The following is an 8332-nucleotide window of genomic DNA, read 5'->3' as shown; positions in this document are numbered from 1 at the left end:
TCTTAACAAAGAAACCAAATCCCAAAAGGCAGTAACACAAAATCATATTTTCTCCCCTCGGGAAATATGAACTTTTATCCACCAGAGAATAACTAATGAATGTTTTTTGGTTTTTTTTTGTTTTTTTTTTTTTTCAATTCTGTCACAGCCCTGGAAGCTCAAGTTCTCAAGGGACCCAGTAGAGATCCCTCAGGCCCCAGCTATAAGCTCCCAGATTGGAGGGAACCGCATGGAGAGATGTGGTGAGCAGTCAGTCTCCACCAGTTGCAGAAAGAGAATCTGGAAGCAGCATCGGTGTAAGTAAAACAAAGTAACCCCATTTTCAGCATCAGCCATGTATCATCCTAGTGTGTGCAGAAAGTGGCAGAATTAAAGGGGCCAGAACTTCACTGTGCTTTACCCCAGGACCAGGAGGACTTCCCTCACTGCCACTGATGTAATGGAAGTGGACTGTAAGAACTCAGTTGGACTGAGCATTGCCAGGGAAAGCATATAAATGAACAAATAATTGAACGACACATATATATTCTTCTGGAGCTGGAAAAAAAAATGTATATTCTCTTTTAGGTGGAGTGTTTGGTAAATATCTATTACATTCAGTTGGTTAATTGGGGTCATTATTGAGTTTTTCTGTACCCTTGTTGCTTTCTGACTAGTTTTATCAAGCATTGGGAGAAAAATGTTGAAGTACCCAACTATAATTATGTGCCTGTCTATTTCTCCCTTCGTTTCTACCAGTTTTCACATCATATATATGGTAGCTCTCTTGTTTGGAGCCCATACACTTAGGATGGCTTCCTTGGTGGCTCAGCTGTACAGAATCCACCCACAATGCAGGAGGCATAGGTTCAACCCCAGGGTCTGGAATATCTCCTGGAAAATAAAGTGGCAATATTCAGTCCAGTATTCTTGCCTGGGAAATCTCATGAACAGAGGAGTCTGGTAGGCTTTCATCCATGGGGTTGCAAAAGAGTTGGACATGTCTTAGCAACTAAAGAACAGCAAAACCCTTAGGATTGCTATTTCCTCTTGGTAGGTTACCATTTATCATTACACGATGTCTCTCACTGTCCTTGGTAGCTTTCTATGCCACAAAGTCTCCTTTATCTGCTATTAACACATGAAGATTAGCCAGTCTGTCATTTGTCTGATGTTTGCACAAGTATACAATTTTTCTTTTCCTTAAAACGTACATATGTCATTTCATTTGAAGTAGGTTTGGGGACACAGTATTTAATTGTGTCATGCGTTTCCATCCACCCTGTCAAATTATTTCTTTAATTTCACGTTTAAATAGTAAACCTTGTAACAACAAAAAAGAAAGCAAAGAGCACAAATATGGTTAAATACAATTTACTTTCCATTGAGGTTTCTAAATTATGTTTGACAATAGAAGCAAAAAGTTTAACACTGACTAATATTGTTCTCAGTGTACTCCACATTTCGCTCAAACTGGTAAAATGTAACTGCAGCTGTGTGTACATACAATAGAACCTCTAGAGTGGCCACTAAAAAAGTTATGCAGTGATCTGTGATTAAAATATATATATATATATATATATAGATATAGATATATAGATATAGATAAGTCAAAATAGAAATCTCAAAAAAGTTCAAGTGGCCCAGAGATATGGAAATTAACAAAACCAGAAGTGAAAAAGACAGAAAATGAAATATAAAATGCCAGACTTCAGCATTAGCTAATCAGTAAATCCATAACATGTAAACAGTCACTTTATTTATAAAACACTTAACATTATGAATTTCCCCTTTTAAAATGGAAGCAAAGTGCTGAGTTTACAAGTTTAAGTTGGATTTTCTCTCATTCGATGCCACAACTATGGATAAATTAAAGAGTTTTGTTTCCTAATTGAAACTTATATTTTCAGTGCTTGCTGTGTATTCTTCCTGACCTTTTTGCCTGAAGAAATAAAGAGAATGAAAGCATGAGAGAAAGTTTGATTTTTAAAAGGTTATAAACTCTACCTATTACTCTACATTTTACTTTTCTCACTTGATAATATAAAGGGACACTTTTTTATGAGTGTATATTTATCTCACCCTTTTAGGACTGAGTATTGATCCATCATATGAATCTGATGTGAGCTAGTTAACCTGATTTCCAAATTTTCGCTCTTGTAAATGATGGTTCAGTAGATATCATTAACTTCTAAGTAGTTCTGGGATTACCCATGTTGCAGAGGAACTGAGGCTGAAGGGAGATATATCCTTTTTCTCTATTAACTGGTAGGATAAAAATTCAAGTTCAAATCTGTCAGTTTTCTTCCCACAGCCCAAAGCTGAACATAAACGAATCCTCAGAAGCACTGAGATCCAGCAGAGGTTAAGCACATCCAATTGCTCAAACAGTTGGCCTTTCTTCATAGTAATCATTTGATTAGCAAAGACCTTCATCATAAATGAAGCAAAAAATTTCATGCTGAGACAACTCAAACATAGCATACACATTCTATAAAATCTCTTGCTTTGGCAGCACATATGTCTCCTCGGACAATTCATTTCCAAGTGTTAGACAAGAGCCCAGTTTCAGGCCCTGGAAGGGGTCCGCCTTCCTGCAACAAATGGCGACTCTGGCGGGGACTCTTCTTCACTGAGACTGACATCCTGACCACTCGGGGTACTCAGGGGCCAGCTTGCCTGCCAATGGACCAGACCCAGCGGACGCAACTGGGACCCTTTTGTCCCTGGTCTCCTCCTGACGCAGACAACTGGCCAGAGTGCCCCGACCGGTAAGGAACAAGATACTTTACTGACCTCTCTCCCCTTCCGTCTCTCTTTCCTCTCCTTAACCCTGCCTATCCTTCCCCGTTTTTCTAGTCCCCCAGTCCTGGACGCAGGAATCTGGTTGACAGGCCCTCAGCCTGAGCTGAGGATTGGAGACTGATCACCTCTTGGCAGAGAACTCAAATTCTGGTTCTGGTCTGGTCTGATTTCTGGTAGGGCCGAGTTCCAGTCCTCCCTTCTCTGGAGGCACAGGGGAAAGTCCCATAACGCCTGGATATCTGTAGGTGGCCAGAGACATATGTAAGGCCACCCCTTTTGCCCCCCTCTCCCGCCTCCTCCCCCTTCTTCTTTCAACCTGGCTCCCTTTCCTCCCTTTGAAATCTTTGATGTTAGTACTTGGATCTGAAGTTCTGTGTCTGTAGGAGAGACTGTATTCTTGTTGGCGCAGAGGTTAAAGTGTCTGCCTGCAGTGTGGGAGACCTGGGTTCAATCCCTGGGTCAGGAAGATCCCCTGGAGAAGGAAATGGCAACCCACTCCAGTATTCTTGCCTGGAGAACCCCATGGACGGAGGAGCTTGGTGGGCTACAGTCCACGGGTCGCAAAGAGTCGGACACGACTGAGCGACTTCACTTTCACTTTCTGTGTCAGATGAGAATGGTGGGACTTCGACTAGTTTCATTCGCTCTTAAAAAAGAGTCTTCCTAATGTCATATCTATGCTTCACTTGAATGCAGAGTGATGAAAGTCAAGTTGATATAGTAAATGAAATAGTAATTATCCTATCAAGATTCTAGATTAAGTGGACTCTTGCTCTAGTCTAGCTTCCTCTAATAAATACTTGTATCTATGGTTGGATGCTTCTTTAAAAGGGCTGCATTTCATCTATTTTACACCAGATTAACCTGAGGGAGGAGGTTGCACTAACTTATCTCTTCTCTGCCTACACTAAACATTGAATTGAAGAGAATAGTTTCTTGTCCTTACAACAAAGTTATCCCACTGAGCTGACTTCTCAAAAGATTTCAGCAAACACATATGGGAGCTTCAGAGGGGCTCATGTCAGTAGCAGGCTTAGTCTGTAACATTCCTAACACTAAAGAAAGTGAAGTTGCTCAGTCGTGTCTGACTCTTTGTGACCCCATGGACTGTAGCCCACCAGGCTCCTCCATCCATGGAGTGGGTTACCATTTCCTTCTCCAGGAGATCTTCCAGACCCCAGGATTGAACCCAGGTGTCCCTCATTGTAGGCAGATGCTTTACCATCTGAGCCACCATGGAATCCCCTAACAGTAAACACACATCCTTACTAGCCACCTCAAGTATGGAGGTATATAGATGACTTAGAGTTATTTAAATGAGATTCCTTTACCCTGATATATATATGAAATGAGAGGTCTGGCTTGTGAAGAATATCATACATAGGGAAGTGCATGGTAAGAATAGTGGTACAGATTTTCTGAGGCCTTCAAACATATATGGTCGTGAATAAATCTCAAAATTTTCTTTGTCTAATTAAGATTCTACTAATTTTGAGAACCTAAAACTAGGTTTAAATGATAAATGGCTGAGGAAAACTATAGGTTGCTTAAAATGTATGTAATTATGTTTGACTATTGCTTTATGAAACTTTAGATATCTGAAATGTATGTTAATCTATGTTTCCTAGAATCACAGATTTTAGAAGTGAAACTTCGTCTGTGAAAACTTCTTTGTTTCAAAACTGAATCCAAGGCTTACATGTTACTTTTATGTGGTGGTTTCTTATCAAGAAAATAGAAAGAAATATTTGGAAAGAAATAAACCTTGTTATGAGTGATTGCCATAAAAATCTATTTTTTACAAAGTGACATGAAGAGTTAAGACCTTTTACTGCTCAACAAATCACAAAGATTTCCTGTCTGTTCTTGGTCCTCATCTTGGTCCTTTCTAGACTTTTTTACTCATGACAGAAGTAAATAGCACTGAAGTGACTGAATTCTTTCTACTGGGATTTGGTGCACAATATAAGTATCAGTATTTCCTCTTCACTGGATTTATGGTCATCTATGTGACCTCCATGGTGGATAATATTGGAATGATTCTACTCATCAAGGCAGATTCCAGACTCCAAACACCGATGTACTTTTTCCTACAACATTTAGCTTTTGTAGATATCTGTTATACCTCTGCTATCACTCCCAAGATGCTGCAAAACTTCACAGTAGGAAGCAAATTAATATCATTCAAGGGCTGTGTCATGCAGTTATTGATTTATGCAACATTTGCAACCAGTGACTGTTACCTCCTTGCTACTATGGCGGTGGACCGTTATGTGGCCGTCTGTAACCCACTTCACTATCCCATAGTCATGTCCTGAAGAGTCTGCATCCCATTGGTAGCTGGTTCATACATCATGGGCTTCATAAATGCATCTGGGCACACAGGTTTTACATTTTCACTGGTCTTTTGCAAGGGTAATACTATCAATCACTTTTTCTGTGATATCCCTCCAATTCTTGCCCTTTCATGCTCCAACATTGACATCAACATCATGCTAATTACTGTCTTTGTGGGATTTAATATTTACCGAGTTGGTTATCATCTTTTCCTATGGAAATATCATCACTACCATCCTAAAGATGTCTTCTACTACAGGGAGAAAAAAAGCCTTCTCCACCTGTGCCTCCCACCTGGCTGTAGTCACCATTTTCTATGGAACCCTCTCTTACATGTACTTACAACCTCATTCTAATAATTCCCAGGAGAATATGAAAGTGGTCTCCATGTTTTATGGCATTGTGATTCCCATGTTGAACCCCCTCATCTACGGTTTGAGAAATAAGGACGTTAAAGAAGCTCTAAAAGTCCTATGGCAAAAAATTCTTCTAGGTTGGACCAAATTGTAAAATTCAGCACATCGAGTCATCCATTAGAGATGTTTAAACACTATTTGATATTTTGAAATAGAGAAAATGCTCACATCTTAAACTAATGCTTTTTTCTTCAACAGATAATTTCCTTGAGTGAAAGCAATATAGTAACTGGAGAAGGAAATGGCCACCCATTCCAGTATTCTTGCTTGGAGAATTCCATGGACAGAGGAGTCTGGCAGGCTACATACACTCCATGGGGTCACAAAGAGTGGACTATGACTGAGCGACTGAGAGCACAACATAGTAACATCTCATCTCATCTCTACTTTCCCCTTGGACTTAGTTTGAGAAGCATGTTCCACACTACCCATGAAAAGGGACTTTACTGAGATTACTTAACATATAAATATGTATAGACATCACAACGTATATAGTTATTTCAAATATATTTCAGATATATTCTTAAAGATTAGAAAACCCAATTTTGTATATAATCAATATTAAAATTGAGGTTCATGGTTTTCAATTCATTTAAACAAGTTCCCTAAATTGTCTACAAAGAGGCTCCTCATATGTTTGTTTCAATTATTACATAAACCTAAAATGTAAAATAAATGTACTGCTTTGTAAAGGAACATGATAAATGCCCACCAAACCAAACAAAAGAGGAAGAGAGAGGGAGTCTACCTGAAAAAGAATTCAGAATAATGATAGTAAAAATGATTGAAAAACTTGAAAACAAAATTGAGTTACAGATAAATAAACTGGAGACAAGGATTGAGAAGATGCAAAAAAGGTTTAACAAGGACCCAGAATAAATAAAAAAGAGTCGATATATAATGAATAATGCAATAACTGAGATCTAAAGCACTCTGGAGGGAACCAACAGTAGAATAATGGAGGCAGAAGATAGGATAAGTGAGGTGGAAGATAGAATGGTAGAAATAAATGAAGCAGAGAGGAAAAAAGGAAAAAGATTTAAAATAAATGAGGACAACCTCAGAGACCTCTGGGACAATGTTAAACGCCCCAACATTCAAATCACAGGAGTCCCAGAAGAGGAAGACAAAAAGAAAGGCCATGAGAAAATACTTGAGGAGATAATAGTTGAAAACTTTCCTAAAATGGGGAAGGAAATAGCCACCCACGTCCAAGAAAACTAGAGAGTCCCAAATAGGATAAACCCACGGTGAAACACCCCCAATACACATATTAATCAAATTAATGATGATGAAAAACAAAGAGCAAATATTAAAAGCAGCAAGGGAAAAGCAGCAAATAATACACAAGGGGATTCCCATAAGGATAACAGCTGATCTTTCAGTAGAAACTCTTCAGGCCAGAAGGGAATGGCAGGACATACTTAAAGTGATGAAAGAGAAAGACCTACAACCCAGATTAGTATACCCAGCAAGGATCTCATTCAAATATGAAGGAGAAATCAAAAGCTTTACAGACAAGCAAAAGCTGAGAGAATTCAGCACCACCAAACCAGCTCTCCAACAAATGCTAAAGGATCTTCTCTAGACAGGAAACACAGAAAAGATTTATTAACTCGAACCGAAAACAACAAAGTAAATGGCAACGGGATCATACTTATCAACAATTACCTTCAATGTAAATGGGTTGAATGCCCCAACCAACATACAAAGACTGGCTGAATGGATACAAAAACAAGACCCCTATCTATGCTATCTACAAGAGACCCACCTCAAAACAAGGGATACATACAGACTGAAAGTGAAGGGCTGGAAAAAGATATTTCACACAAATGAAGACCAAAGGAAAGCAGGAGTAGCAACACTCATATCAGATAAAATAGACTTTGAAGTAAAGGCTGTGAAAAGAGACAAAGAAAGACACTACATAATGATCAAGGGGTCAATCCAAGAAGAAGATATAACAATTATAAATATATATGCACCCAACATAGGAGCACTGCAATATGTAAGACAAATGCTAACAAGTATGAAAGGGGAAATTAACAGTAACACCATAATAGTGGGAGATTTTAATACCTCACTCACACCTATGGATAGATCAACTAAACAGAAAATTAGCAAGGAAACACAAACTTTAAATGATATAATGAACCTGCTGCTGCTGAGTCACTTCAGTCGTGTCTGACTCTGTGCGACCCCATAGAGGGCAGCCCACCAGGCTCCCCCGTCCCTGGGATTCTCCAAGCAAGAACACTGGAGTGGGTTGCCATTTCCTTCTCCAATGCATGAAAGTGAAAAGTGAAAGTGAAGTTGCCCAGTCGTGTCTGACCCTCAGCGACCGCATGGACTGCAGCCTACCAGGCTCCTCCATCCATGGGATTTTCCAGGCAAGAGTACTGGAGTGAGGTGCCATTGCCTTCTCTGTACAACAGACCAGTTAGACCTAATTGATATCTATAGGAAATTTCACCCCAAAACAATGAATTTCACCTTTTTCTCAAGTGCACACGAAACCTTCTCCAGGATAGATCACATCCTGGGCCATAAATCTAGCCTTGAAAAGTGAAAAGTGAAAGTGAAGTCGCTCAGTCGTGTCCGACTCTTTGCAACCCCGTGGACTGTCGCCCACCAGGCTCCTCTGTCCGTGGGATTCTCCAGGCAAGAATACTGGAGTGGGTTGCCATTTCCTTCTCCAGGGGATCTTCCCAACCCAGAGATTGAACCCAGGTCTCCTGCATTGCAGGCAGACGCTTTATCCTCTGAGCCACCAGGGAAGCCCCAAAATCTAGCCT

The 8332-nt window shown here is 39.8% G+C and overlaps 1 pseudogene; it reads left to right on the top strand.

Annotated features, from left to right (window-relative positions):
• The first annotated feature begins 4688 nt into the window (after positions 1–4688).
• LOC112577750 lies at positions 4689–5631 on the top strand (annotated as a pseudogene).
• The last annotated feature ends 2701 nt before the right edge of the window (positions 5632–8332 follow it).

Source organism: Bubalus bubalis, chromosome 16 (genome assembly GCF_019923935.1).
Source record: "Bubalus bubalis isolate 160015118507 breed Murrah chromosome 16, NDDB_SH_1, whole genome shotgun sequence".
Lineage (NCBI taxonomy): Eukaryota > Metazoa > Chordata > Mammalia > Artiodactyla > Bovidae > Bubalus > Bubalus bubalis.
Note: the sequence above shows the minus strand (reverse complement) of the source record. Positions and strands in the feature narration are given on the sequence as shown.